Consider the following 9,084-nt stretch of genomic DNA (forward strand, 5'->3'; position numbering starts at 1 on the left):
CCTGTCTGCCCATTCTGCTAGCCGATCATTGTCCTGTTGCAGGCAGTTCATATCATCCTCACTGTTTGCCACTCCTCCAAGTTTGTTGTCATCGGGATATTTTGAGATTCTACTCAATATTCCAAGATCCAAGTCATTTATCTTTAGCAAAAAAAGCAGTGGTTCCAGCACTGACCCTTGGGAAACACCACTGTCGACTATCCTCCAGTCTGACAAAGAATCATTTCATAAGACTCGCTGTTTTCTGTCCTTAAACCAATTTTCTATCCAATTGGACACTGACCCTCCTATACCACGAACCTCAATTTTGTAAACCCCACTTTTATGTGGTACCTTGTCAAACGCTTCCTTAAAATCCATATAAACAACATCCACTGCATTCCCTTCATCCAGCTGCTCTGTTAGTTCATCAGAAAATGCAGTTAGATTAGTCAAGCATGAACTCCCATTTATAAATCCATGCTCACTCTCCGTAATTAACTCAAACCTCTCCAAGTGACTGTTGATTTTTTTACCCTGATTATTCTTTCCAAAACCTTACCCACCGCTGCTGTTAATCGAACTAGCCTGTAGTTAGCCGGAATGTCCTTACACCCTTTCTTGAATAAGGGTGTCGCATTTGCCACTGTTTACTCCTGGCACCTCCCCCGTATCCAGGGAAGATTGGAAGATTATGGCAAACTCTTCCAGTATCTGCATCCGCATTTCCTTTCGCAACCTGGGATGCCAGCCATCCAGACCAGGTGATTTATCTACCCTAAGGACAGCCAGCCTTTTTAGTACCTCCCTCTCTCAATTTGTACCCTCTCCATTGACTCTACTGTCTTCACTTCGACTGATATTTTGTCAAATTCCACTTCCTCAGTGATCACTGATGCAAAGTACTCATTAAGTAGATTAACATTGCCCTGCACCTCGAAGCTTATATTATCCTTTTTGTTCCTAATAGGCCCGACTCAACCTCTTACTACCCACTTATCATTTTCATGCTGCTCGAAGATTTTTGGGTTTCCTTTCATGTTGACTGTCGCTCTATTCTCATAGAAATAGAGAATAAGCAAATACGGAAGATATAAGTATTTCCCATCCTTGATGAGGCGGAATTTTTTATGCTGTGGGTGGTAATGACTTGGCCCACGAGTGTGGTGGAAGCAGAGACAATCAATGCTTTGAAAAGGAAATTGGATGGATACTTGAAGGAAAGAAACTTGCAGGAGGAAAGGGACCGAGCTGGTGAGTGGAACTGACCAGATTGCTCCGGGGAGAGCCAGCATGGACGTGATAGGCCAAACGACCACCTTCTGTGCTGTAAATGACTCTGTGTTGTTTCTCAAATTCAATCCACTGGTGCTTGGTAAATAATTTCAAAGTAAATTGTGCAACCGGAAAATCAGAACCAAGGCAAGGGACGCATAAGGAAGCAGAATTGCTGAAACACGGGGTTGAACCAGGGACCTTTTAATCTTCAGTCTAACGCTCTGCCAACTGAGCTATTTCAGCCCTACATTAACAGCCGTTTGGTGTCCTTGTTTTGGAAGAATATACATACATTCAAGTTTTCCAAAAAATTAAAGAACACAACATGTGAGTAATATTCCCCATTGCTTTCTCAGTACTGATGGATTGTGAAGCGGGAGACAGACAGAAGTGCCACTGAGCCGCACAGACCCCGAGCTGAGAATGAAATGAGATCAAATTCAATCTTTCATAGTGAGATGCTGCTGAGAGGTCAGAGTCCTGAATCAAAGCGAGACTTGCTCATTTCAAACACTCCCTGTACTCTCTGCTCATGAAGCCTTACAAAAGGGAAAAACAGAATGGCACTCAAACTCACAACCCTGCCATTAAAAGTCTCATATTCGACTGACAGAACTGTCACTTCTACTCGGTCTCTTATTGGATGGATGCAACTCCAACGCAGGGGTGGCATTCAAATCCTCCCATGGGTCCACATGTCAGACTGAGTTCCATGTTGTAGACTCAAGCAAAGGAAATCTGCTCACTTCCAAAACTATCAGCGAATTGAAGCTGATTACAATCAACATCATCAGACGTCAGAACTACCTGGTGAAAGAAGACACCCTGAAGAAGGATCCACAATTATTCAAAGGCATCGACAAAGTGAAAAACAAGAAAATCGATGAGTCAATGCAAGCCAAACAACAGAAACACTGAAGAATTCCATTCCATTCCAGTCCAGAACCCAGTCCTGTTGTTTTTGGAGTCAGGTCACAATTCCAGCAACAACTTTATATTCTCACTTGGCTATCTGTACATTTAGTTAATTACAATTTTGTCGACAAGCTCTTTGAATCCAGTTGTCTGGTCCTCAAGCCAGCTCCGTATGGAAGTCAACTCCACCTTCTGCAAGGCTGAAACCAATAGATAACCTTAATCTAAAAATGCCAGCAGACCATTGCTCGTCCGGGACTTTAACCCGGGATCTCTCGCATGTTAATTAACCATACTCCCAAAGCAAGAATCATACCCCTAGACCAACGAGCCACTGACAGGTCAGGCTTTGTTAGCTGCTGTGGAATGTCACTGGAACCCCCCAGCCAATCATCAATTTTTTTCAGATCAAAGCAACATCCTGCAAATGCTGAAATAAAAACAGAAAGTGCTGGAAATGTTCAGCAGCTCTGGCAGCATCTGTGCTGTGAGAAACACAGTTAACGTTTCAGGGCACTCACCTTTTGTTTCAGCCATCCTTTCAGACTGCTTCTGTCCATCCAATCTCACTTTCTATTCTATCCACATTCTAACCATTCACTACGTTACTACATTTTTCATGAATTCCTCATTTCTTTTATTCATGACAATTTTGTATGTCTGGCCTTTGCTTCAGACACCACCACAAGTGAAATCATGTCTCCATCTACCCAATCAAACCACTTCGCTGTTGCCTCACTTTGCAATGTTTCTTTAACCCTGACAGACTGTGGAGTTTCTGCTGTTTGATTGCAGTTCTTGCTTCCTGCCAGTAGATGTCACCTCACTCCAATACAGTGAAGTTTACAAATCTGAGAGAGACACAACAGGAAATAATTGTTCACATTATAGTGAATGTGTGGGATTTAGAAATACTAGGAGTGGAGACGAGTTATTATTGCACTCTGCTATTACATCTTTTATAATGGACTCCAGCATTTTCCCCACGACTGATGTCAGGCTAACCGGTATATAATTCGCTGTTTTCTTTCTGCCTCTTTTTTTAAATAGTGGAGTTACATTAACTACCGTCCAATCCATTGGAACTGTTCCAGAGTCGATAGAATTTTGAAAAAAGACCAAAAATGCATCTGCTATTTCAAGGGCCACTTCCTTAAGTACTCTGAGATGTAGATTATCAGGCCCTGGGGATTTATCGGCCTTCAATCCCAACAATTTCCCCAACATTCCCTACTAATACTGATTTCATCCAGTTCCTCCTTCTCACTAGACCCTATGTTCCCCAACATTTCTGGGAGATAATTTGTATCCTCCTTTGTGAAGACAGATCCAAAGTATGTATTTAATTGGTCTGCCATTTCTTTGTTCCCCATTATAAATTCCCCCGTTTCTGACAGTAAAGGGCCCACATTTGCCTTCACTAATCTTTTTCTCTACACATCTCTATAGAAGCTTTTACAGTCAGTTTTTATGTTCTCTGCTAGCTTACTCTCATACTCTATTTCCCCCTTCTTAATCAATCCTTTTGTCCTCCTCTGCTAAATTCCAAACTGCTCACAATCTTCAGGTTTGCTGCTTGTTCTGGCCATTTTATATTTCTCCTCCTTGGATCTAATACTTTCCTTAATTTCTTTTGTAAGCCACAGTTGAGCCACCCTTCCTGTTTTACTTATGCACAGACAGGAATGAACAATTGTTGTAATTCATCCATGCGCTCTTTAAATGCTAGCCATTGCCTATCCACTGTCAACCCTTTAAGTAACGTTCCCCAATCTATCATAGCCAACTCACGCCTCATACCTTCATAGTTTTCTTTGTTTAGATTCAGGACCCGAGTCTCGGAATCAACTCTCTCACTCTCCATCTTAATGAAGAATTTTATCATATTATGGGCGCACTTCCCCAAGGGACCCCACACAACAAGATTGTTAACTAATCCTTTCTCATTACACAATACCCAGTCCAGGATGGCCTGTTCTCTGGAGGTGTTATACACCTCTATCAATTCTCCACTCAATCTCCTTTGAGAAAGGCAGAATAATCCTAGCTTTTCCAACCTAACCTTGTAACTAAAATCCCCCATCCCTGGATCCATTCTGGTAAATCGCCTCTGCGTCCTCTCAAGGACTCTCACATTCTTTCTAAAGTCTGCTGAGCAGAACTGGAAGCAACACTCCAATTGGGGCCTAACCAGAGTTTTATAATGGTTCAGCATAACTTCCCTGCTTTTGTACTCAATGCCTCTATTTATAAAGCCCAAGATCCCATATGCTTTGCGAACCACTCTCGCAATATGACTTGCCTCCTTCAAAGATTGATGCACATGAACCCCAAGTCCCTCTATTCCAGCACACTCTTTATAACTGTGCCATTAAGTATATATTGCCTCTCCCTATTCCTTATGCCAAAATACATCACCTCACACTTGTCACTATTAAATTCCATCTGCCACCTGTCTGCCCATTCTGCTGGCCTATCGCTGTCCTGTTGCAGGCAGTTCATATCATCCTCACTGTTTGCCACTCCTCCAAGTTTGGTGTCATCGGCATATTTTGAGATTCTACTCTGTATTCCAAGATCCAAGTCACTTACCTTCAGCAAAAAAAGCAGTGGTTCTGGCACTGACCCTTGGGGAACACCACTGTCGACTATCCTCCAGTCTGACCAAGAACCATTTAATATGACTCGCTGTTTTCAGTCTTTAAAACAATTTACTCTCCAAATGGACACTGACCCTCCTAATCCATGAACCCCAATTTTGTTAACCACCCTTTTATGTGGTACTTTATAAAATGCTTTCGTAACATCCATATAAACAACATCCACTGCATTCCCTGCATCAGTATTTTCAGATCGTTTATCAACAAATGCAGTTAGATTCGTCAAGCATGAACTCCCATTGATAAATCCATGCCCACTCTCCTTAATTAACTCAAACCTCTCCAAAGGACCTGATTTTTTTCCCTGACCTGTTGATCTCATGCTGATAGCAAGCTCACCAGAGAGCATGTATTTGGCAATGTGACCGTCATCCATTTGGCCCAGTCAACAGAGTCACCGCTGACTCAAGAGTGGAAACATGCTGCGGATCCCTGCACGCTGGTGTACTTCCGCATTCGGCACTCTGTCCTGCCAGGAGATGCCCAGTATCCATCTGAGGCAGTGGAGGTGGAAGCTGTTCAGCCGCTTTTTTTTGGCTTGTATAAGTTATTGATGCTTCTCTACTATAAAGGAGGGTGCTGAGAACACAAGCCTTGTACACGTGGAGCTTTGTATTTTCGGTCAGTTTGCTGTCGGTTCACACTTGTCTTCTCAACTTTGACATGACAGTTGCAGCATTGGCAATCCTGGTGCTGATTTCAGTATCAAGGGACAGATTTTTGGTGATTGTTGATTGAAGGTATGTGAAGCTGTTGACAACCTCCAAAGTGAGGTTGTCGATGTTGTTGGAAAGTGGAGTCTCTACGTCCTGGCCCGTAACTTTCATCTTCCTGATGCTGATTGTCAGTCCAAACTCTTTGCAGGCCAGGGAGAACCGATCTACAAGCTGCTGTGACTGAACTTCATTATGGGATGTCAGCACAGCATCATCAGCAAATAGCAACTCACAGACTAGGAATTTACCCACTTTGGTCTTGGCGCACAGTCTTGCCAAGTTGAACAGCTTGTCGTCAGCTCTGATGTGCAGGTGAACACCTATATCTGAGTAATTGAAAGTGCACAATAGCAGCATGGAGAAGAATATGCCAATTATAAAGGATGTGATAACTAGACAGTTCGAAAATGATGACATGATTGGGCAGAGTCAACATAGAATTATGAAAAGGAAAACAGGTTTGAAAAACCTGTTGAGATTTTTGAGGATGTTACCTATAGAACAGATAAAGGAGAACCAGTGGATGTGTGGTATTTGTATTTTCCTTTGGTAAGGTCCCACACAGGAGGTGAGTAAACAAAATTAGAGCACATAGGCTTGGGGATAATATACTGATATGGATTGAGAATTGGTTAACAGACCGAAAACAGAGAGCAGGAATAACGGGTCCTTCTCAGGATGGCAGGCTGTTACTATTGGGGTACTGCAAGGATCAGTGTTGGAGCCACAGCTGTTAACAACCTATATAAATGATTTGGATGTGGGGATTAAATGCAATATTTCCAAGTTTGCAGATGACACAAAGCTCGGTGAAGTGTGAGTTGTGAGGAGGATGCAGAGAGGCTTCCAGGGGACCTGGAGAGGCTAAGTGAATGGGCAAGAACATGGAATATAATGTGAATAAGTGTGAAGTTATTCACTTTGGTAGAATAAACAGAAAGACAGAGTATTTCTTAAATGGTGAGAGGTTGTGAAGTGTCGATGTCCAAAGGGACCTGGGTGTCCTTGTTCCTGAGACACTAAAAGCTCTTGTGCAGGTGCAGCAATCAATTAGGAAGGCAAATGGTATGTTGTACCCACACGAGGGGTCATGAGTACAGGAGTAAAGATGTCTTGCTGCAATTGTATAGAGCCTTGGTGAATCCGCACTGGAGTATTGTGTACAGTTTAGTCTCCTCATCTTATGAAGGATACACTTGCCATAGAGGTGGTGAAACAGAGGGTCAACAGACTAATCTTTTTTTTGCATTTATTTCATTTCATCTCAGTTTGTTCAGTTTGCTTACCTACTTTTTTTTTCAGGTTTGTACTTCCTGCTGTTCAATATTCAGTCCATTAACACCTAATCTGTACTAATGCTTTGTCTTTCAACACACCATTAACATATTGTTTGCCTTTGCTGCATGACCTTTTGGTCAGCTATGTGGCCTTGTCCAATCTACACCTTCTCCTTTGTTATCTCTTGCCCCACCCCCACCCCACTTGCTTATAACCTGTGACTTTTCTAATATATGTCAGTTCCGAAGATGGGTCACTGACCTGAAACATTAACTCTGCTTCTCTTTTCACAGATGCTGCCAGACCTGCTGAGTGGTTCCAGCATTTCTTGTTTTTATGTCACCAGACTAATCCCTGGGATGGTGGGATTGTCTTATGAGGAAACTGGGCCTGTATTCCTTAAAGTTTCGAAGAATGAGAGGTGATCTGATTGAAACTGACAAAATTCTTACAGGGCGTGACAGTGTGGATGTAGACAGGATGTTTGCCCTGGTTGGTGAGTCTAAAACCAAAGGACATCGTCTCAGAATAAGGAGTAGGCCATTTAAAAGTGAGATGGGTGGAATTTCTTCACTCAGACGGTGGTGAATCATTGGAATACTGTGCCCCAGAGGGCTGTGGCAGCTCAATCATTGAGCATGTTCAAGACAGAAATTGATAGAAATCTTGATACTCATGACATCAAGGGATATGGGGATAGCATGGGAAAGGGGCTTTGAGGTAGGTGATCAGCCATGATCGAATTGAATGACAGAGCAGGCTCGACGGGCTGAATAGCTTACTCCGATGTTCCTCTGTTCCGAAGAGAGTTGGCGCCAGCGCGCAGCCCTGCTTTACCCCACTGCTGATCTTTAAAGCGTCTGATGTTGCTCCATTGTAACTGATGGAACTGTGCATGTTCTCGTGGAAAGAAGAGATGATGCCCAAGTGGTCAGGAGGGCAGCCTATGTTCCATCGCAGTTTCAAGAGGCCGTCTCTGCTGACAAGATCAAAGGCCTTAGTGATGTTAACAGAAATGTGTGAGGCTCTGTGGCGCAATGGATAGCGTGTTGGACTTCTAAATAATGATTAAGACGATATTCAAAGGTTGTGGGTTCAAGTCCCACCAGAGTCAGGTTTTGGACCAGACACAGAGGAGCACAACGGAACAACAAATGAAGAAATGCTCCAAAAGCACAGACTCGGAGACAGAGCGAAAGAGAGAGGAGCAGAGCAGGGGAAAAAAAATCGAGGAGTGACGTCACAATGGAGAGTGAGAGCAGGGACACAGAGAGTCGCTGGGGTGCGGATTCAGGATTTGGTTCTTGCTTCGGTGCAGTGGAAGGAGCTGTTTGGTGAGGATCTGGTAAGCTGTGACATCACAGGCAAGCAGGTGGTTGATTGGTTTGGAAGAACCGACCTGCTTGATGCGCATCTGGTAAGTGATTAAGATCCATTTTAGTCCCAACGTTTAAAATAGTAAACAAACTAGTGGTAAGTTTAATAAAATATGCAATAAAATGAATAATTGAATAAAATATTTAAGTAGTTAATTGAAACACGTTAAGGATGACAGGACAGGTGATGTGTCACAGCTGCAGCATGTGGGAGTTCCTGGATGCCAGTGTGATCCAGGGCAAACACGTCTGCAGTAAGTGTTTGCGGCTCAAAGAGGGAGAAAAAAGGAATGTAGTGGTAGTAGGGGACAGTATAATAAGGTGGATTGACTCTGTTCTCTGCAGCAAAAGCAAGAGTCCAGACGGCTGTGTTGCCTGCCGGTGCCAGGATTCAGGACGTCTGCTCAGGGCTGGAGCGAAACATACAATGGGAGGGGGAGGATCCAGTCGTCGTGGTCCATGTCGGTACCAAAGACATAGGCAGGACAAGGATAGAGGTTCTGCAAAGTCAGTATGAGGAACTAGGCACCAAATTAAGAAGCAGAACCTCAAAGTTAATCATCTCTGGATTATTACCTGAGCCATGTGCAAATTGGCAAAGGACAAAAAAGATTAGAGAAAGTAATGTGCGACTGAAAGACTGGTGTGGTAGTAGTGGGTTCTGGTTCGTGGGGCATTGGCACCAGTACTGGGGAAAGAGGTGGCTGTACCGTTGGGACTGTCTACACCTGAACCGTGCCGGTGCCGGTGTTATAGCGAGCCACATAACGAGGGAAGTAGAGACGGTTTTAAACTGAATAGTGGGGGCAAGGGATCAAATTTGGGAAGATATGGTGAATCAAGGAGGAGAGACAAGGCAAGAGAGAAAGGTATAAATATGGG

General features: G+C 43.4%; 1 non-coding gene across 1 annotated transcript; it reads left to right on the plus strand.

The window, feature by feature from the left end:
* The first annotated feature begins 7,849 nt into the window (after window positions 1-7,849).
* Window positions 7,850-7,940, plus strand: trnar-ucu (transfer RNA arginine (anticodon UCU)). Its single transcript is given in 2 exon segments — window positions 7,850-7,886; window positions 7,905-7,940. It is a non-coding gene; the product is annotated as a tRNA-Arg (tRNA).
* The last annotated feature ends 1,144 nt before the right edge of the window (window positions 7,941-9,084 follow it).

Source organism: Heterodontus francisci, unplaced genomic scaffold (assembly GCF_036365525.1).
Source record: "Heterodontus francisci isolate sHetFra1 unplaced genomic scaffold, sHetFra1.hap1 HAP1_SCAFFOLD_59, whole genome shotgun sequence".
Lineage (NCBI taxonomy): Eukaryota > Metazoa > Chordata > Chondrichthyes > Heterodontiformes > Heterodontidae > Heterodontus > Heterodontus francisci.